The 22,662-nt window shown below is 40.2% G+C and overlaps 1 protein-coding gene across 1 annotated transcript in view; it reads left to right on the top strand.

Annotated features, from left to right (window-relative positions):
* The window catches only part of arvcfb (ARVCF delta catenin family member b), a 190,118-nt gene that overhangs the window by 28,978 nt on the left and 138,478 nt on the right, over positions 1-22,662 (top strand). Inside the window, exon 2 of the mRNA XM_026320689.1 lies at positions 12,694-12,773. The gene's annotated coding sequence lies outside the window, so the exon portion shown is untranslated. The remainder of the gene's footprint in view (positions 1-12,693; positions 12,774-22,662) is intronic.

Below are 22,662 nucleotides of genomic sequence, written 5' to 3'. Positions count from 1 at the left end.
CTGTTTGGATGTTGGCACATGTCAGGAAAATACGTGAAGCCACATTACATATTGAAGCTGTATTATAGAGTTCGTTCTCTACGTGTCTGGTTTTAGAGGAAGAAAGACATGAACTGATGAGGAGACGTCAATGGAAAATGCAACATCCCAGCAGCAGTTGTAACATGATACAAGAGAAAGGAGAGCCATAAATATTAGAAATGCGAGGTATAAATAATGTTGTAGAAAATTGTGTAAGTTATTTAGTTTTTCTGTTACTGGCCCACTCAAAGTGTTGCTGGTCCTGACTTGTCACTCATCTTGGTGAGTTGTATATTGATTCAGTGTGTAGCCTACGGCCGCAGCAACCTGTGTAAATAACAGGCAATGAAGCCAGAACAGAAACTGCAATAAAAAATAAATCAGTGCTCAATGCATTTTAAACAGGTTAGTTTGATGTACTCCTTTTGTTTACTCCTTATTGACTGTGTATCCAAAGCCTGATATTTTTCATTCTTCTGTCCTACAGATGTCTGTTATTGTCTAGATGTCTATTTATAATACTGCATATTGCCATTGTAGTTTATTTTGACATAAAGACTTAGATGAGTACCTTGTATCTAATCCACTGCTGAAAATATTGCTGAAACAGTGGATTTATACAGTTTCCTTATTTGTTTTTGTATTTTTATGGGATTTATTGACAATAGCACAAATACTAATATTACATGTTAACAACACTAGATATTAATATATGTCTTTAGCATGGCAGCCCCTCAGAGGTTCTTGTCAAATAATGTGCATTCAGAGGGCACATGCAATTACACATTTGGTGACGCCTTTTGTTGGTTTATTTACTTGTTTTTGGATTGCCTGTGCAGGTGTTGTAATATTTGTGTGACTGAATGAGTGAATCACTGAGTGAGTGAGTAAATTAGTGAGCAAGTCACATAGATGAGTGTGTGGGTGAGCGACAGAGCAAAGTAGATGGCGTTTGAATGAATGATTCATTATTATTGATAGTGTGTTTTCTCTCACTGTTACTGTAAGTGTTCACGCAATGTGTTTGATGAGGCAGCCAAAGCTCTGCAATTCAGTATAATAGGGCATTTTGTTGCAGTAACTGGTGTACACACCTTTTAGCCTCACTCTATGTTGCAGTGAGCTCTCTTCACGTTCTTCCTTCTGCCTGAGAGCTGCTCGGCTTTTCTCAGGGCTCTGGTAGATCCGCAGGAGGAGCAGCAGCCAGGGCAGGCCCCTTGTTCCATTATGGTAGGGTTGAAGTTTCTACAGCTGTCGTGACATGTAGTGGGGGGATCTGCTTCTACTCTGCTCTGTTCGATATAAAAAGTAGACTGGTGAAGTGTCCAAGTGCCAAACTCTACTGTAGCAGCCCCTGGTGTGAATGGATGGATTTTTTTAAAGCACTGAATACATTTGGTAGTTTAGTCACACTGCACACCTAGCTGCAGAGTAGTTGTTCAGATTTATTGATGTCATATGTAGAACTTGGGACAAAGATATTACCAGAGTTTCTTCATTAAGAAAACAATCAGCTGATCAATCAGTGATGCAAATCAGAAACCACTGTATTGTGCTCCATTTGTATTTCTGGTTTGTTGTTTCGTACTATAGTACTTTTGTACCATATATTTTCCTTCTGCAACATCCCATTGTGTCAGTAGGATCCTCAAGTTTTAATCTTAATATTGAAATGAAGGTTTGTCTTCTTAAAATTTGGAATGTCTTATTGCTTGGGATCTGCCCAAGCAATTCAGTCATTCAGTCTGTTCATCCATGCACTGATCCCAAACTGAAATATTGTTGGCCTGCCCTGTTGTGACTACTGAGAGTATTATGTCCTCAGCTTTCATATAAAGGCTTCTCATGTGTTTTTCTTAAGTGTCTGTTTTTACAAGCTATTTTCACATTACAGCCTCCTTAGTCTTTACTAAGCCATTTAAAATTCCTTGGCATCTTTTGTGGTGGTGTTCATGAAAAAAATTAGATTTTCTCTAAAAACCACAACTTGACTGACTTCAACATGGCATGAATGTTTCAGAGGCAGAGCTTAGAAATTCCTTTTATGCTCTCAGGTCTTTGCTGGATCATACATCACAGCATGTAGGGTATGATCGGGGGAAGACCCCTGAGCAACTTGGAGGATTCATGCACAGCATTCTTCTTAGATCTCCAGGGGTTCTCTGCGATGCAACAGAGAAGCCAAGTTGACTTAGAAATATGAACTGCAGCCTCCCCTGACTTTATTAAAGCTCAGTCAGTGTGAACACAGACCCATTTGTTTGGGCCTGCTCTATAAAATCAATTACCATAGCAGTTCTGTGTGTTTCTGCAGTGTTTTTTTATGGTTTGTGTCCTTGGTAATGGGCAATGAGGACAAAACAAAGACAACCACTGCGTTTTCTTGTGCTACATTGCAGTTGGCATGCAAATGTAAGAAATTTGAAAACAGAGCGAGCAGTGCTTGGTGGGGGCTGGGGTTTGAGTGCTTATTCCACAAGCATAAAAAAATGATCTGAACACATGGGATGCCTCACATTGCAGGCGAGGAAAATATGTTGTACTACACTCAGAAATTCCCTCATTTTCCACGCTGCTGGAGCTGTGTCTGATGACACTGCATTACCCAGATAAGCTGACTAATTAGTGTTAAACACCTGAGCTCCAACAAAAGCAACTCTGCTTCTTCCAGCCACGATGCAGCAGCAGAAGAAATTAGAGCAGCCTCTCTGCCAGAGTGCTGGAATGTTTTTACACCCATAGAGGGCAGCTGAGGTCTCCACAATCTCCCCTCAATCTACAGAGAGAGAGAGATGTTTAACACAAGTTATCTGAAGAGGTGGTGTGTTTTCCTCTGACTGCCCCGGCCTGCTCATAGTGCTCAGAAAGAGTCAATTTCTTCTGTGTTGTTTATGGAGAGTGTGTGAAGCAGCGCGTGAGTCCCTAATGAAGCCAGGCATCTGCCACAGACAATATACAAGCTTGATTTGACGCTCAGCTCTTTTATATATTTTGTATCTCCCTCTGTCTCCCTCTATTCAAATCTCTCCCACTTAAAAGCTTTTTAAAAGCCGTTAACAAGACCACGCTTGCAGTGAGAGTCCATTGATTACAGTTGCCTTAAATGACTTGGGGTAATGAATCATAACACAATAAATAGTCAGTTCATCACACTGAGGCATTCATTGCAGGCTGGGAAAAAATAAATGTGAGCTACTTATAGAGTGTTGCTACAGCTGAGCCGTTGTACAGCTGGTTCAGGGGGAAGACTCTTGATGTTTTTGTCAAGCAGTGGAGGCAGAGACGGAGAAAGGAGAAAGATGGAGCGAGTGCTGGCATGAAATCACCTCTCTGGCACACGTTGCACTGTAATAAACCAAACAATATCAAATTAACATGCAAGGTCCACCATTAAGCAGGCCTGGCTTTGGCCAGCCGACAATATTGAACACACACACACACACACACACACACACACACACATATTCAATAGTACGTGTGCACACACATCACTGTAAGTACCCACTGTCTCTCCACTGACTGTTTAATTCTGTGGCTGATAATTATAAGTGTTATCTGTTGCCTCTGAAAAATTATTGAGCTTGTCAGCACCCATTAATTTATTCTGTATCATAAATTAAGTGGCATGGGCTGTGTGTTATCCCTGTCTTTCTGGAGTAAATGGAGGGAGTTTTTCCACAGGCTAAGTCTGCTTTACTGTACGTCACACATGGCGGATTTTTGTTCTGCTTCCCCGTTGTTAAAAAGCCTGGAGTAAATGAGTTGGAGATAAATTAGCCACAGTTGGGTGTGTGCAGCTCCAAAGTAGAATGGGGATGTGTCATCTAAGCTGTATCTGTGGGTTTCCATACAAATGAACAAGAGCCCTGTAACTGGAAGTCTCTTTTAGTATCTATGAATTGGAAAACTTCACTTAGTAGAAGAGCTCATATCTAAAACCTGCTCCAGACAGCATTCATCAGCAACCAATTATTTACTGCTGTCGCCATATGCCCCGCCTGTTCCTGCAGCATGAATGGTACTCGAGCCAAAATGAATCATGTACCTCATATCAGCCAGTGAACAGCAGCAGAGCCATGTGGCCAGCAGCAGGGTTGGAGTAACATGATTTATGGCCTTCTATTGTGTTTTGTGTACTCAGACGCCACACTGTGTGTACACATCCATCACTGACAGTAGATGTCAATCAAAAACACATCTGATAGTACACCAAGGCGTTTGCTGCTTTACCACCCTACCATTCACTTCAGTGCAGATTAAAGTTTTGTGAAGTACTATTTCCCTCTGTCATCTTGTCCTCAGAACTGGACGTCACTTAATTTAGTAGAGAATTATTTAAGAGCAAATGAGAAGTTTGAGCTAACAAGCTTTCTGTCAAGACGTGTGTGGGTCAAAGTTTCTCTAAAGTTTGACTTGATGTGACACTTTTGTGTGGATGTGTTTTCCACATGACGCCATATTCACCAACTGTGGGGATTTCATTGGAATGACTGGATTTCCCAGTGAAGCTTCAACTGTTGAATGCTGGTGTGACTTGGATTCAACTCTATAATCTATGCAGTCAATTAGAACTGCTCCCTCTACTATCTTACATAGTTTCTTAATATTTACAGCATGGTACAACAGATGTGGGTTGGCAGAAAGTGAACAGTCCAGCAGGATTTGGAGTAGGTACAAAGAAGGAAAGAGTTGATGTTTTTTGACAGCAGCACACACAGCCTGCCGCAAAGCTCCCTCATGTGGGACAACCACAAGATGTGGACGTCCACTACTGCTCCCCAAATTCCCATCAACACTTCTTTTATTTCTTTTTACATCCTTATTTCATATCCCTTTTGTCCTCTCCATTCTCCTTGTATCACTTTATGCTACTGTGCCCATCTCCATCACTATGCCTTCTCCTCTCACCCTCTCTCATTTTGGATTCCCCGTCCTGGCAGGCAGGAGGCACCGTTTAAATTGGATGTTAGCTGACACAACACCAACAAAGTGAAACGTGATGTTTATTTCTCTGCCTGCAAACAGAGTGTCACATCCTGGCAGGGGTGGGGAGTTGCTGTTAGTGAGTGTAGTGAATTGAAACTGATTTTCTAATGTCTGTGCGCAGGTCCTTAATTCAACTTGTGACGCTCATTATCTGAACAGTGTTCTGGGTTTGTCAGCCACTATGGAAATCATCTTCCATGCATTACTCAGCCGTTTGGCCTGTTTCGGTAACCTGGCAAAGGTATTGATGAAAGACTAAAACGCATTGCTGTTCTTCCTTCCTGTTCCTGCTCATTTGTGCTTTCATCTTGAAGTGCTTTCCACCTGTCTTCTGCCGCAAACACTAATGAAATTTAAAAAAAAAAATCCCATTTGGATGAGCAGAGCAGTTTTTATCCAGTTTATCCACCTGCTGCAGCACGGAGCTGATATGATTGGGCACAATGTGGTTTGTTTACCTTTATGTAATAGTTTGGGCTATTTATGCAGCTTCAACTTTGGAAGCTGCCACTCTGAATACCAATCTCCTCTGTAGCACTGCAGTGCTGCTGCTGCTTCTGCACAACTATTTACTGCTCCTGGATGGGCCCCAGTCTCAGATATATGGCTGAAGGTTTCAATAGATGTCAGAAAGGTCTGTACTTGCACTTTCTACTGGGAAAATTCAATGTGGTATAACTGTGGTGTGAAAGGAGGGGTGAGGCAGGGCTGAGGATAAAAATGGGCTGAAATGCACTTCATGCGCAAAATATTTGGGACATGATATCGAGTTGCAATTTAAAAGTCTAACTTGTCAGCCTGTCTTTTTTGAATAGTATAGATTTTGCAAGGGACGTCAATAGGGAATTATGGCTTTTACCTGAACTCACCTCATCTTTGTACTAATATTTTGCACTTTTTTATATTTGACACCTGAATAAGTGCTCTGTCTGAGCTTTCAAGCTTCCAATCAGCAGGGCTGACATGGCAATTAAATATTGAATCTTAAATGCAGGAAGCCAGGCAGACCGAGAGCAAAGGGAGGGGGTTTTGTATGTGTGTGTGTGGGTGTAAAAATTGGGGGACAATACAGTGAGTTTTTCTTTTGTATTTTTGAGGGCTACAGATAGGAGGTTGGGGTGGGTAAGAGATTCCACGGCGCATTAAGTCCATCTCAATGGGTTTTTACTCTGTCATAGCATGCTGTGCTCCAGTTCTCATAACAACGTTGAATCACCATTTCCATTTCGCTAATTCTTTCCAGCTTTTGTTGCAAGGAGCAGACTTGGCAACTATTGTTTGACACGTTGCTTGTGCCAGAGAAAACTGTGTGTGTGTGCTTTTGTTTGTGTGTGTGTAGCAGAGTTGCAACTGGCTAACCCATGAGCCATAATAAGACACTGTAGCTTTTAATGCTGTATCAGGTGGAGGTGTATTTGCACATTTCTCACTGACAGTATCTACTTTACCAACTACCGGAGGTGAGATTGGAAGTTAGACCCTGGCAGGACTTTATATTCAGCTGCTGTGGGATTGATTTAAAAAAAGAAAACAAAAAAACATTTATTTTTCAGTCTGGTAACCATGTGTGTTTTGTATCTTTATCATGTGCAGGGATTTATGAGGCCATAGACTTAGGAAATTATGTTAATTTAAGAAGAGAAAAATAAAATGAGCTCTTTGAGGATTTTCTGCAACAGCTGCAATAAGCTCCTTATTAATCTGTGCACTCACGATGAAGGAATATTTTACGTCTGAAGATGTAGAATGAGACAATAGGTCATGAAGTCAAACATCTATATACCTGTGTTAAATCTGTTCCATTGTTTGAAGATTGGATCTGCAGTCTACAGAGAGTCATTTTTACACCAAATGGAATAACAGCAGAAACTTTTTCACTTCAAAACCACAGAATCCAGCCTTTGAGGCACTTTTACTAGTTTCCATTATGCCTCAGCTCAATTATTTTTTGAGCAAAATCAATTCTATCAAGGTGGGCTTAGGAAGAGGTGCTTTAGTATTAACATTCATAAGAATATCAGTCAGCCAGCAACTCTGAGTGGGTGAAAAGACATGGGAACAAAAGTTCGGATAGTTTTTCTTTATCCCCAGAGGGACTTTAATTCCGGTTGTTACTCTTCACTGAAATCCAGTAAGACCCCAACACCACCTTGCCCCCCCAGCCCTACTATTCTTTGATTCTGTTAGCAGTGAGCTCATGGGATAGCTGATCCTCCATGCAAGGTCACTGACAAAAGTCTTCTGGCTGTAAAGGTCCACTGGCCTTTACATAAATTATTGTATATAATTCTGGACCGGTCAAATAATACACTTAAAAGAATAGTAAAGAAATACTTGTATTGTATAATACTTTGTATTTTAGCAAATACAGCTAAATGATAAATACCTTGTTTGTGTATATGTGCTAAATATGAAAGGAGAGGCAGGTTGACTTTACCTTAGCTTAGATAAAAGACTGGAAACAGGATAACTGCTCACCCCATGAAATCACAATTTGTTGTTTTTAATCTGTAGTTTTTATACAAATGAAACAAACAAGATGGAACATATAAATTAGCAAAGTTCGTAGTTGCTCTTTGGCAGATTTTGTCATCATTTCTCTCTTTTCAGTCTTACTGCTAAACCAAGCCTACCTATTTCTGATTCATATTCGTCATAGAGAGATAATCAATCTTCTGTTGTAGAAGAAAGAGAATAAACATATCTCCTTAAGTGCTCGTGAACTAGTTTATTTCAGTCATATCAATGATTTAAGCTGAATTTAATTTGATTAAATATGTTTAAGTTTGTTTAGTTTATGCTAAAAATAAAATAAAATTGGTACAACTTTAGAATAAATCTAGGCTGTAACAGTGATAACTTACACAATTTACAACTTTGGCATGGATTTTGTCATTAACCTCTAACAATGTGGCTGTGGAACGTGAGCCATCTGGACATAATCTGTTAACTCACTCTATCCTGTCTGTGTAAAAAAGACTGTCACTGATAAAGAAGCCAGCTCTCCCTGCAAATGACTTCCACGTTACGTCATCTGTCAGTATCACTTAACCTCCCGCCGCTAAGTCTGAAAAGGTCTAAAGCCAAGCTCTGTTGAAACCAAGAGCTGCAGACAGAATCACTGGAGGTGCTGCTGAGGGCTTAGGAAAGTAAACATGCTACAAGTTTGAATCATGTGTCGTATGGAGAAATGAACTGAGTGAATGTTATCCAGGAAAATAAAGGGTGTGAGCAGTTGTTTGTGCTAATAAGTTCCAGTAATTATTGTCTTTTATCCAGGCTATAAATTCAGAGTTTAAAATGACCACTGACTCTGTATGTGATCTGATGTAGCCTGGTTTCAAGTGACAAAATCATGAATTCTTCCAGTACACAGTGTGTTTTTAGCTGTACCCAGTCTCCTTCACCACCATCACTTACTACCTGTGTTCCTATGGTAACAGAAAATGTGCCCAACATAGTGTTTATCTTTTAGCTCTGCCAGTGATATGTTTTTGGAACCCCTGCTGATAGATCTTGATCTGAAATTTTTACCATTAAATGATAAGTGTTTCAGACCCTTGGCCATGAAAAAAATAGATACAAATTGAAATGTTCTTGCAGATTTACCATGGTGTGCAGACTGAAGACATCCGTAGAAGCCAAATGATGAGGATGTGGTCTTTGGGTGTGAGTGTAAACCATATTTCCAATTAACGTTATCAGGCTTGTTAATATCGTTTGACCTAACTGCCCTGGCTGTGTTACTCCCACACAGCCAGATCAAACTATACAGCCTGGGTCCATATGGTCCTGGCTGCCCTCCCCCTTTTTAAACCCTACCATTGTATCTCCCCCGTAGCCTGTGCTCCCAGCAGGGTGAGTCGACACACATGCAGCAGGGTTCCCACTGCATCTATGGAGTGTGTGTTGTGGCTGCAATTAATGATTACCTTTATTATCAGCTAACTATCTTTTCAGTTTATAAGATTTTTATCTGTTGAAAAGTTGTGGAAGCTATTGTACACCTTGAAAGATTTTATCAGTTTACTTGCATATAAGATGAATAAAAGCAGCACATGAAGCTATGAATAATAATCCTGATTAAATATCTGATCATTGAATAATTGATTGATCACTTTCAGCTCTAATTTAAAGTGGTGTGACATTGACGGAGGATAGCTAGAAGCTATTCTGTTAATTCTTTGTAGTAATTAGCGTAGTATTGGATTACCCTTGAACATTCATCACACGCTTATCAAAAGTGTGTTGGTACAGGGTTATCAGCCTCTGACCTAACCTGTATCCCACCAATATTCCCTGATGATATTTTTTGATCTATTATTTTTTAGTTATTGTATCTGGAGCTGAGAGCGGATCTTCGATCATCTAAGAATATTACTTTATAAAACCAATGTTACCATATTGTAACTCTGTCTAAACCATGTAGTGTGCAGTTGTAGCAGTATCGTCAGGTGATGGTCCAGTGCACCCCGACAGAAAATGCTGAACTGAATTCATGCCTCGTCAGACTTTGCACTGCACAGTGTTCTGCTTCTGCTGTTTGTCTTAACCTACCCACTCTCCTGTTTCAGCATCCTCAAATACGCTGTATGTTAGAGCAAAGTCTAGACTTTCTGTCATGCCAGCAGGGGCTGCCTGGATGTTTCTGCGTGGTCGCTTTCCAGGTGCCCAGCAGACTGTGACAGAGGCTCAGCTTGGGAGTAGGAGACTGTCTCTGTGTGTGTGCGTGTGTGTTTGTGGATGCAGTCTGGTTGCGGGGGCAGGCGGGGCAGACCGGCTCCTCCAACCCCTTAGAGCTCCATCTGGACTGTGGGGGGCTGTCATTTAGTAGTGCAGAGCCTGAGCGAAGGAGCAAATTGCTTTTTAATCGATCATATTCCCAGTAAAAGCTACTCCCGGCAGCCACTTGCCTAATTTCCATTCTATTTATGGAAGCTGCACGCTCCTGTCCACTGAATGTGTGCTGTGCGTGTGTGAGGGAAGAAAGAGACAGAAAAGACACAGTAGGAGTAAGTTTTGTTGTCCACCTTTACTTAGGAAAAGCAGACATGTTTTCCGCTCTTGCTGTAAGTTGAAGCTTGCATGTGGATGTTTTTTCATTAAAGTCAAAGCAGCACAAGGACCTTGTAATACTCATGTGGCTGTGGATCACATGAAGGCTGATAGCAAGCTGTTTTTATAGCAAGCTGTTCCTTTCTGTCTGCAGAAGGCAGCGATTCCTGAGCAGTGAAAAATGAGCATCAGGCTGCGCTTCATTGACACCGATAAGAAAACCCTCCCCATCAGTGAGCACCACAAAGCTACAGTCAAACATGTCCTGTGCTTTCATAGATGCTCAACAATCCTGTAATGTGATCATTTTCCCAGCTCCAATTTTATGCATCTATTCTGAGTTTTCATGCCCAGTGTTGAGTCTGACACAACAGGCGCTACTGTGCAGCGTGCACGAGTAATAAATTATGACTCAGCCCAATGCCGCTTGTGATTGTTGGATCCATTTTCCAAGATGCTGTTGTTTGTAACTAATCTGCCCCTCAGGGCTCTTGAAAAGGAAGTTTAAGTCTGCATTTGCTTGCTCTGTAGAACAAAATTTTTTGTTCTTTTCATAAAGCATTGAATCACCTTCTTTGTTAAAACAAAAAAAACAAAATCCCCTTCAGCTGTAATGGTGTCACATAAAAGATCCTGCAGAATGAGCAGTACCAGTGAATGAGGCTGCCACTTGCAAGCACTCCTGTCGGTTTTCCTTTGCAGGCCTCCCAGGAATTGTAAATGTCATGAAATTCTCAACAAGACAGGTTTTTGCTATTTGCTGAAAATTTGTTTTTGGAGTGTGCTTTTCTTTCTCTGCAGTGCACCAGAAAATGTATGACTATTATGACGTTGCAATAACATACCTAAATCAGAGGACACCACTCATAGATCATAGGGTTTTTTAAAAACCCCTCTTGTGATTATTAAGAATCTTATTATATTTTTACAGTGTCCCTCTTCACTTGATTGCATTCCTTATTTTATTTGCCTGTTGTGTTTAGCTGTAGTGTGACAAGGTCTCAGTGCCACAATATCCTTTCCTGCAACGTCTGTCATCCATGGATCCTCTGGATTCTCTTTCATGTGTTAGCGTTTCTGCTCATGCTCAGACTTTAGAGAGAGGAATGATGGAGAGCTATGTTTGAAGATCCTGTATAATCTCTGTCAGTATCTTGTCACGTTCTTGCCCCATGACTGAACAGGATGTGAGCCTCACTACACAGTGCTGCTGTATGGCTCTGCTGCTGTCCCGATGTAGCCCTCATAGTTTTTATTCACACAGTTCCCTGCTGTTTGCCTCTCTGCCTTTTCATGCTGGTCCTGTGTTACGACACAAACGTTTTCCATCAGCTGTCCTTTTCCAAATAGTGGAAGGCTGGTCAGTCAGTCTTGATCTTAAATTAGAAACATGATAGCCACCAATCAATATTGTCCATCTCTGATATGCTGGAGGCTCTTCTTCAACCACAGCAAGTCAATATTGTTATATTGCCTTAGCCTACCTTTTTTCAGTCTTCTCAGTGTTGGACAAACTACTCCCAATATTTAAAACATTATATCATTACTTGTTCCTGTCATTTGAAGGAAGTTAGTTACATTACACTATTGCTGTCTCTGAATTGTAATGTGTTAACACTATATTTGTGTTACTTGTCAGTTATTTTTACCAAAATAGTCACAAAAGTGTTACGTTGTTGTTGTTTTTTCTCTGACGAAGTAAAAATATCGAGAGTATGTAGACTTTATCTTAAATTTATTCTCTGGTGCTGGAATGTCTCACAGTGTTGGTAAATTCTTGTTGTAATGTGCATTACTGAGATTAAAATGAGTATAAGATTACCAAACTACATAGTCATGTTACTGTGTTTCAGCAATGGCCTTATTTCTGTAATGCATTACTGTCAACACTGAGTCTCCTGAGTGCTGCAGAGTTAAGATTTGGGTTGGAGGATCGCCTTAATACTGAATGCTGGGACAATAGGGAATGTTGGACATAATGCTTGATTAAAGTGGTAATCTACAAGACCTAATGCAAGTTTGTTTGTTAAAGAAAGCTGCAAGTGTCACTTTCTAAATATCTGTCTCTTTAAAGTGTCAAAGAACATTGACCATTTAAGTTAAAAACTGGTTGTTTGTGCCATTGATTTGTGCTTCTCTCATTCATTATGTAGTGCAAAATCCCCACCAGGACAAAATTGAATCAACATTATTATATAACCACCGTTGATGACAGTTTTATAACTGCATTGATCATGATAACAAATTTAATTGTGCTAATTGAATTGATATTTCAGGTTTCACTGTTTATACACAAGTGTCTTGTTTTGGGGCATAGCTGCAAGTCATGTAATATGGTTGATAGGTATTTGAACTTCCCAGCAGTAAGCCTGATTGTTTAACCTTGTGTAAATAAGACAAGTAGATATTTCAATTACTGATGGTTAACTTTGAAGAGGGCCAGACTAGCTCTTTCCCCTTGTTTCCAGTCTTTGTGCTAAACTAAGTTAGCTGACTGCTGGTAGCTTCATCCTTACCATGCATGAGAGAAGTGTCAAGTCAACAAATCAGTGTATTTGCCAAAATGTCAGACTTTCTCCTTAAAGCTTGTGTTTTCTTAAATCAGAAATCTCTTGTTTTTCACTTTGTCAGGTGTCACGCGTGTCATGGCCCTGGTGTGATAAATATCAACCTGCTCTGATATTTGTATGGGTCTTTCTCCTCAACCAAAGGTGAGTGCATCCTAATATAATGTGAATTATTGTTACGAGTCGATTGATAGAACTGATGCTGCACTCAGAACTACTCACAGCCTAATTTTCCATTATCTAAATACGCTGAGAGCCTCCAAGAAGCTGCGAAGTACAGCACATTAAATATCAATCAGAATAATCGATTGCAGACATGATGCGGTCTAATGAGGAGCACATAAATCTTTAGATAAATAGATATCTTGATTGTTTTTGCTCCGACTGTCCAACAGAAGATTTCCAAACAGCTGAGATGGATTGTCTGAGGGGCAAATACCTTTTCTGCCATGTTGGATCCCAGTCTGCACTTGAGAATAAAGTGAATAAGTTAGGTCTTTGTGCTGCTAAATCCCCATTTACATACATAGGACAGTTTCAAGGAGATGCAGAAACAATCTCCACTGTTACATCCTATTTTCAATTTCTTACCCTGGGCCCAGGGTCTTTTACACATTTTTCTTGGGTTGCTCTTCCTTTTGCTCTCTTCCAAGTGCTGATGTTCTTGTGTCCAAGAAGTAGACAGTGTTTTGTTGCCACCTGACAAACAGTTCATGCCATGATGTTGGTTGCCGGGGTGCTGCAAACTGAAGTTGAACCTATTTGTGGAAGATTCATTTGGGGTGGGGGGGTGGGGTTCAGAAAAACCATCAGCCTTTTCTTTGGTTCTTCATTAGAGAACAGCTCTCTTTTGTCATTGATTTACTAGAAGTCACTACAGTATGTTGTTCCTTTTCACTGCTGACGTTAATCTTCTTGTTGGCATCTAAAACCGCTCATTTGCGTAGTCGGGCTGACTAAAAGCAGTCCCCAATTCCAGGTCATGGTTTGTTTCTGTCTTGGTCTTGTACTCTTTAGGCCCTTTTGGATCGGAGGAACCTTTTCATAGTTCTACAACCTTTAGATGAAGTTCCCCTTTTTCTGTGTGTCCACCCTGCAGGACCTGAGAACTATATTAGTTCTTAGACTGTTGTTTTTGGGGACTGTTTTAGCTCCTGTTTCAGATTAGTTACTGGCACTTCCTCATGCCATGATTCTCCCCCTAGTTAGTGCTTTCCCCCGAGGTACAGGGCTGCTGGGACCGAACAACAGAGTGCTCCCTCACTGTCATATGCTGCTTCACTGCCTGTTAGCATTGCAGAGTTTCCAGCTAAAACCACAAATGTGCTTACTTGTTTTTATGATATTCTATTTTATATTCCACCTGCTTCACCATGATTCATCAAGATGAGAATAAGTGGCCATCTGTGGACAGATTGGCCATAAGAGAGGTCAAATCACATATATACACTGAATAGGTTCTTAAGCACCCTGCAGTGCAAGGAGTCGTTCAGTGGAGGATGTTTAGGAACTTTCTTGAATTAGTCTGTGCAAATTATTTATTAGAGTAGTTTTTATTCCTATCTGGAGACTTGTTTTTCCTTATGTAAAAGACAAAATCTTCAGAAGCAGAGAAAGGCTGTGATTGCAGAGCTTACTTTGAATTTTTTACACCTTATGGAGTGTATTGCTGAATGATGCTGGCTTTTGCTTTGTCAAAGATCAAGCAGAACAATACAATTTTTTTTTGCTCATATTTATTTTAGCAGCATTTCACTTTGTTACTTGTTGTTTTCTAGGTTACAGCTTTTTTTTACAGTTGCATAGCAACAGCAAATAATGTAGCACACCTTGCGACCTTTAACCTCTCCCTCACTCTGTTGCTAGAAGCTGCATGTGTGAAGCTGAATAGAATAGATTTTACCACTTTAAATACCATGTTCATGCATCATGACCTTTGTCAGGGGAACCTTTTCTAGACCTACAGAACATTTCAGTGTACAGCAGGTTCAGGTTGTAACCATTACAGAGTAAGCGATTGTCACACAAGGTTAAGTGCACTGATGTAGGACATTGCAGTTATCCATCCAGGAGCTGCCCAGCTCAGTTAAGGTCATTTGTTCCTTAAATCCTTGGTCCTCCAAAATGGCATCAGTTTAATTAACTCTCCGGAGCCTCACTAAGAAAGGCCATTTTAATAGTGTGGAAATGCATGTTAATCTACTGGCAGGGGACCAATTACGACTGACTGTCACTGTGACTTTGTGTGTGTGTGTGTTTTGTGGACCAATATGACCTCCCAAATCTATGCTCAGTGATTTAAATGGTTATGTTTTATGCTCAAACTACAGAAATACAAGAAATTAACTTGTTCAGTTCACCATTTCAGACATTTAGTTTCTTTCAGTAACATGGCAGCACGGTGTAAATCTAGTATATTAAGTTGTTACGATTCTGAAATTATTCGTCTAGCATTGTTTTTAAATTGCTTTAGAAATTTAGGACCGCAGGACAATGCTGCTTTTCATTGTCATATCTTTTTAAACTGAACAATTTGGGATTTTTCTCATTGGGTTGAATAAAACAAGCAATTTAAAAAGAACAGCTTTTATAACCAGTAAAGAGAATAAGTAGCAGCACGGTAATAGAGGCAGGCCTCCCATTCTGTGTGCCGTTACCCAATACAACACAATGCAGAGTAAAAGTGTTGTTTAATTAGCCAGTTTCAGTGGTGTCTGGCTGAGCTGAGTTTACATCATTTTATATCTGCAGATATAAAACATTATTTTGGATAAAAAATGTTCAACAAATAGCATACATTAGTCAGCTCTGTCCTGAACTTCACTGGAATAAAAATAAAAGCTGTTCTAAAAAGTTTTGAAGTTACTTTTCCTCACAGTGGTGTTGAATGTGCAGAGGAGGACTTTTAATAAGGCAGCATCAGCCAGGAGCCACACAGACTGTCTCTAAGGGCCAATAGGCCCATAGCCATGAACTCACCAGCTTTCTTACTAATGCACCACTTCATTTTCTCCCTCCTTCTATTTCTCTCTCACTGACACCTTTGAGAAGCTGGTGAAGGAAGAAGCACCGGTGGCCCATAGCCCAGTGAACTGCAATGGCTTATTTTTCAAATAATTAAGAGAGAAAAGAATTTAAGGTAAATTCAAGTTAATTGTACTTTTTAATAGTGCCAATACCGATTCATTTTCATTTCACTGCCTTCTCTTTGACATTACAGTTTCACAGGATTAATAAGAACAGCTCCATGAAAGAATTTCTACGTTTTCTAATTTTTTTTGACAAGTTGACCTTGTCGGCTTTGAAATGATCATCTGGTCTCTCAGAGTGTTCACTTTGAGGTTTTTTTTTTAATTTTATTGCTCAGTTATTTACCTCAATCTCCCTTCAGGGATTAATAAAGTTTATCTTATCTTTGATTTGTTCAATGTCAGAATGAACCTGAGTCTGCTGTTTATCATTTTATGCACTAGGAGCACATTAATGGGCCAAGGAAAACGACTTTAATAAGTTAATGTACACGGAGTGAGAAGAGCTTTTTTATAGCTAGATCTGATACCATGAACTGGCTGAGGCAGAGTGAAATAAGTTTGCAGCTGTGCAGTCAACTCCAGTTCCCAGTCCAATGTGCAGCATTTTTTTTTTTTTTTTTTAATCAAATTACAGGTTGTACTGGTAAAGCCTTCAAGTCTTCAAGTTCTTCCACAAGTTCTGTCTGCATTTTCTACAAAACTCCGCCTAAACATGTTTGTAAGATGCCATTGCCAATGTTTCATTTGTGGAAAAGCACTCAGAGTTCCAGCTTCCTTTGAGAAAAATAGTAAACAGAAAAACAGTGTGGCTGGTGTGAAGCTGATATTTGCTGTACAACCTGTCACTATAAATATATCCCATTTTTGATACTGTACCAGACTGTAGAAATGCTTTTGGACCAACTGCCCCATTTGGTTTGGTTTGTATAGCATTGAGACATACAATACTGTATGTTTACATCAGAAATAATTACATCCTCCAAAGTAGTGTCAGGAGACAACATGCACTTAGCTCCAGTGGTTCTTGCTTTGTGGTAGACAATAGTGGGCATGTTATTAAAAGGTGTCAAATCATAGTGTCTTCAATTTGTGAAATGACCTCACCTTGTTGTGTTGTGCTGCAGTGAAGAGTGGCAGAGTCAGTGTTTGCCCTGGGCCTTTACTCAGTACGGAGAGTTTGGATTCTTGGTCTGGAGGCAGAAAAGGTGACTGTCCACAATGACTGTGTTTCTAATTTCTTCTCTTTCCTGGTTTGTTGCATTTTCACATTCACTCCTGCCAATGGTGGGATAAAATGTAACTTACTGGCTCTTAGAGTGAAGATGCATGACTAGACAAATGAGCACTTTGATCTAATGATGGTGCATAGTGACGTGTTAAGCAATCACCAAAGTTATTACAGTGATCCAGTTGGGCAACATGAATATATGTGTCACATTCCAAGGCAATTTGCTCAAAGGTTTTGAGATATTTCACACAAAGCTCTGCCTAGAGGAAGAATGTCATAGGAACATTTAAGTCACTAGGTTGCATCATCTGGGCACCACAGATGTCTGTGCCAATCTATGCACTAGATCTTAAAATATTTCACTGGATATGTAAAAACTTTAACCTGCTCCTGGATCGAGAGTAAAAGTCCGATGACCTCGCAGAACTACAAATGCTTATATGTAATTTTGTGCCAAATAATCAACTAGATGTTGAGATATACAATCAGCATTCCCTCTAATGCATAGAAGAATGTTGAACTGTATTATTTTATGTATTATTATATTATATTATTAGATAGCCTCAGATAATATCAATTTGCACAATGATTTGACAAGTTGCTGTGGTTTTGATGAGCTATTCTTTAAATCCTGTTGTATCTGATTATAGTACTGGGTTCAAATTCCTGCTGCCTTGGTTTCTTGTCTAATGTTAATAAGAGCAGTAAGTAATAGCTACAGTGCAGCTATCACCCATCTATATAGTGGCATTAACCTTAACTGCAGCCACAGCCACAAATTCAAAATAGCTTAGAAAAAAAATCTCATTGTGACCTTCATAGTATAGTATGAAATACAGTCTAACAAATAGTCTTATACACTAATTCTGACCTTATATGGTGCCTTTCCATGCCCCGTCTTTTTAGGTGTATGTGCTTCGTGCGTGTTGTTTCCTATGTCATTTACAACAATAATGAGTTACTACCACACACTGTGGCAACACTTGCTATTTATTTCCTGTATGTGCACATGATGGCATTGCCCTTGTTGTGCTGCTGTGAGACTTTATTTGAATGCGTGGCGGTGCTACAGCAGAGGGTGGCAGCAGCAAGTATGACTAATCCAGGGATCTCCTGTGTGGTGTGTATGGCTGGCTGTCCTTCATGACTCACGCGTCGCTAATGGCCAAAAAGACAGATGGAGGGGGTGCATTATCACCATATATAATGTAGTTTAGGCTTCCATTAAGGGGCCCAGCAGGTAGCATTGAAAGTTTCTGGTTCTTTCAGTTACTGGTGAGCCCACGGTTTCTTCCTATAAGCAACAAAAAAAGACACAGAATATGAAAGTGCATCTGGTTTGTGCTAGTTGCTATCCTCAGTAGCCAATGTACTGATTCCTAATTTCTGAATGTTGTTTTAGAACCACTTACCAACTTTGACACAAAAATAAAGGAAAAACAAAGTGTTAATTCCACTACCAGCAATGTAACAGTTGGCTGACAATCTTAACTAGTCCATCCATCCATCATCTATACCCACTTATTCCTTAACCAGGGTCACAGGGATCAGCTGGAGCCTATCCCAGCTCTCTCTGGGTGAAAGGCAAGGGTCCACCCTGGACAGGTCACCAGTCCATCACAGGGCCACATAGAGACAAACAACCTCACACACTCACACTCACTCCTATGGACAATTTAGAGTCACCAATCAACCTGACATACATGTTTTTGGACTGTGGGAGGAAACCAGAGTACCTGGAGAAAACCCACACAAGCACAGGGAGAACATGCAAACTCCACACAGAACGGCCCCTGATGGGTTTTGAACCAGGAACCTTCTTTCTGTGAGGCAACAGTGCTAACCACTCATCCATCGTGCTGCCCCTTAACTAGTCCATTAGCACAAATATAATTTTTCATATATTTGTAAGATGTTTGAGATGATCCCAAAAGCTTTACAACTGATGTTTTAATGTGTCATCCTTTAGATTCATTATACAGTGTCCCTAACCTGTTTTGTCTTCCCTTTATATAAACTCAGCGTTGAAGCTACAACTCTATAGAGACCTCCTAATTCTGTTTTAATACTGCAGTTTTCATTTCGCCTGTCATTACAAAAATTACAGAAATGATACATGAGAACACCGAACAAAGCGTTGTCTTCTTAAGTGCCAAAGGAGAGAGATGGGGAATGTGCGGTGCCTCTGTATTAATAGGATTGCTTTGTTCTGCTTCAGCTACAAGGAGGGAAGTTCTGATTGCCTCCCAACTGGCTTGGGCTCCACCATGCTTTACAGCACTGTGTGACTCCTAATGTATTCATGGGTTGTGTGAAAAGAGAGAAAACAATGCAACTGTATCAGATCTTTTCACACAAAGTGCTGTTGTTGCCAGAGATGCTTTATAGCACAGAAACACAAGTAACAAAGACGCAACTCACAACCACAGCATTACTTGTATGGTATATGCAGCTGGGTGTATATGCAACTTCATGTACATATTTAATGCCCCTTTAACACTATACGTAGTTAAGATCTTTAAATTCTTCACTGCGTTCACCAGTGTCTGTAGTTGCCAGATTGTTCTGCCACTTGGTGTTGGACAGGAAGCAGATTTTATCATAGGTGATTTGCTGAAAACAGCTTCCTGCCACTCATGTTTTTATACACAAGTTTAAGATTTAAGTATGAAATCCCAATATTGTTTTATGTCTCAGTCAGCCACTCACTTGATTTAGTGCATGAGGAATGTGGTGTATAAATTCCCAAAGTAAACACATAGCCCTCTACAGAAAAAACACAAGTGTGAATGAATTTGTTGCTTTTTCTTGGGCTCTAGACTTCTTTTCCAAATTATACCAGTGTACTTAGCTCCATTTGTTTCCCTTTTCCACTGTTTTCTTCATGGACAGATCGACCCAGTGAAGTCAGGCCAGAATAAATCTCTGTGCAGACTCTGCTCAGATACAGTCTACTACCTTCACACTTCTTTATACTCTATCTGAAACTCCCTTTTTTCTGCGAACTGGACACTTTCATCTCTTCTAACAGCCCTAACTTTTATGTGTGAATATTTTAGTATAATTACTGTAGCCAGTATGTATATGTGTGTACACAAGCTTGTATCTGCTGTATATGTGTGTTGGTATTTGAATGTGAGCTAGTGCGTATGAGCAGAAGGAAGGGAGTTTGGCCTCCTGCTCTCAGGCTGCAGAGACTCTATACTGGAATGTTAATTGGTATGACTGGTTTCCTCACAGATAAGACACAAGGCCACTTTTAATAAATCAAAGATCAGGATGTCCCACTGTCTTGCCCCACTGAGACAAGGAAGCAGGTGTGTTTGTTTGGGGAGGAGTTTTCGCTGGAGTCCCTCCTTTAACGTTCCCGTCTCCCTCACACAAAGCTACGTATCTCGCTTCCTCATAACAAACAGAAACATTACAGAGCAGGAGGTGATTCAGAGGGAGACTCAAACTGCATGTATTATTAAGACCGGAGCAGTAAGGTTTTGAAGTTATGCTAATGAGGAGCCTTTTGGTGCTACAAATCTAACCAGCATTTGAATAATTTCTCTACCCGTCCCTCCTCTTCTCCCCTCTCTCATCCAGTCTTTCTCTGTTCCATGTTCTTTCCATTCCACAAGAGTCACACATTCAAGGACGCAGAACTGGCATGAAGCTGTGCTTAGGCTGTTTAAGGGAGTTGATGGTAGATTAGACAAGCAGCTACAGAAAAACTAAACACAGACCTCTGACCAAGAGTCTTCTCCTCCTGTAATAAAATTCATTTTATGTTTGTGTTTCTATGTGCATGGTACAGATTTAAGGCGAAGCTGTACGCATGGAAGTTTGTGTATATATTCAGTAACCCCACAAGATCATCCTTCTGCACGAAAACAGTAAAATGACAGAACATGATTGGTGACTAATCATGAGGTTCAGGTGAAATTAGTACCTTGTGTGATATATATTTAATCCATGTTGCCAATGTATGCATGCATATAAATACTTAACCAGTAACCCAGTAGATGCTGATATTGTGAACTGTAGCTTTAAAAACAAAAGAACAGTTATTCACACTGCAATTTGCAAAACATTGAAAATATTCAGTGTGTACGTCCCCATGGACTTTTGTTGTTGGGAGATCAAGAATGCTGCTGAAACTGCAATGAGACCATGGAGTACTAAAAGGCTTCAGGATGATGCTGCTGCTGAATTATTCATGCACTTGTGCATGCTTCTGTGGAGTCTGATCAAAACATTTCATTAAAATGTTATGAGTAGCATCCTCACAGTCAGGCAGTGAAGTATTGATCAGTTATGCAACACATAGATCAAACAATTTACATCATATCATAGGAAGTCGAGTCTGACTGGCTGATGTGCTGTTGTTGAAATATGAGATTTTGTAATCGGTTCAGTTAAATATGGGTTTTCCGTTGTTTTCTAGTTAAAACCTTGGTGGCTGAGTTAAGCTGGAAAAAGGAAAGAGACTTTTCGCAGATCCCACAGAGCACAGTGCTAGAACAGACCAGTCAACAGCAGTTTTTAGTTGAGGGAAACAATTTCATTTTTGACATGTGTCCACGTTGCAGAAAGCATGAGGGGATCAGAGATTTCACATGTATGTAGGCTGAGGCTTCAATAAAAGATGACACCAAGATTCTTGGTATGTGCTGTGCAAGTTTGAGAATAAAATATTGACACTGTCTGGACCTGTGATTAGTGTTTCTGTCTTGTTACTGTTTAGCTGGAGGTTAATCAGACTCATCCACCTGTGAAAGGCAGTTTTGAAACAAATACATGTGTGTGACCTATAGGACACATGCAGCACCTATTGTGGGTTGTGTTCTTCAACTTTGAATGGATGTTGTATTTATGTTTCCATTAAGGCTTACAGAAAATGGGCACTCAAAATGGGCACTGGAATGAGATTAACAGGCCAGCTCTATCCAAAGTGTAAAAAAATACCCATAGCGGCACCTTCAAACTACTGTAATTGTTTGAATGGCATCACATAAAGTGTTACTACAAAGGAAGGAAGGTACATCAGGCAACAAAAATGTAAATATCCAAGTGTGTGAGCATTTGTACAATGTCAAATAGGCAATTATCTTCCACACTCTCAAGCTGTACTTGTAGAGAACAGGGAGGGAGACCCTTCAGAGCACATGAGCTCTAATTTCAACCAGCTCAGCACTGAAGTGACCTGAGCGAATATCCTCTTTTTTCTCCAGTGGAAACAACAGAACCATGCAAGTGAAGAGCACTTTGTGTATGAAAGTGCATACATGGGTCAAGAAGGACTAGAGTGCTGTCATCATGATGTATCATGTGACTCACTGCAATTTGGCTATGCTCCAGAAAATGTCAAATGTATTTATTCATCTAATGCAGCATACTCCACTGTGTTTTCCAGTGATGCCCTGTTTCACAGTGTATTTATAATCATTTATATCCAAAACACTTTCTGGTGCAAGTAAAGGCTTTACCTGAGCAGCTCTGTTGGTGCAGGTGGTCAGTCAAAGTGTTTGGATGAAGGATTTTTGTCAACAGATGCCTAAATACCCCTACTATTATCTGATGTCTGATTCCTTACTTAAACAAGGAGCTGACATGAGAGGGTCAAAATGTAACAGAGTGAAGTTTTCCAGACAGGCGCTGAGTTTGTTTGATCGTTGGTGGGTGACAATTTTGCTTTCCGTTAACTCCCACAGCAAGACCTCCAGGCTGCAGAGAGACCACACACAGAGGGGGGGAAAGGGAGGTGGAGGTTGAAGGAGCTTCTTCG

This window comes from Mastacembelus armatus, chromosome 9 (assembly GCF_900324485.2).
Source record: "Mastacembelus armatus chromosome 9, fMasArm1.2, whole genome shotgun sequence".
NCBI lineage: Eukaryota > Metazoa > Chordata > Actinopteri > Synbranchiformes > Mastacembelidae > Mastacembelus > Mastacembelus armatus.
This window is presented reverse-complemented; position numbering and strand designations above follow the sequence as displayed.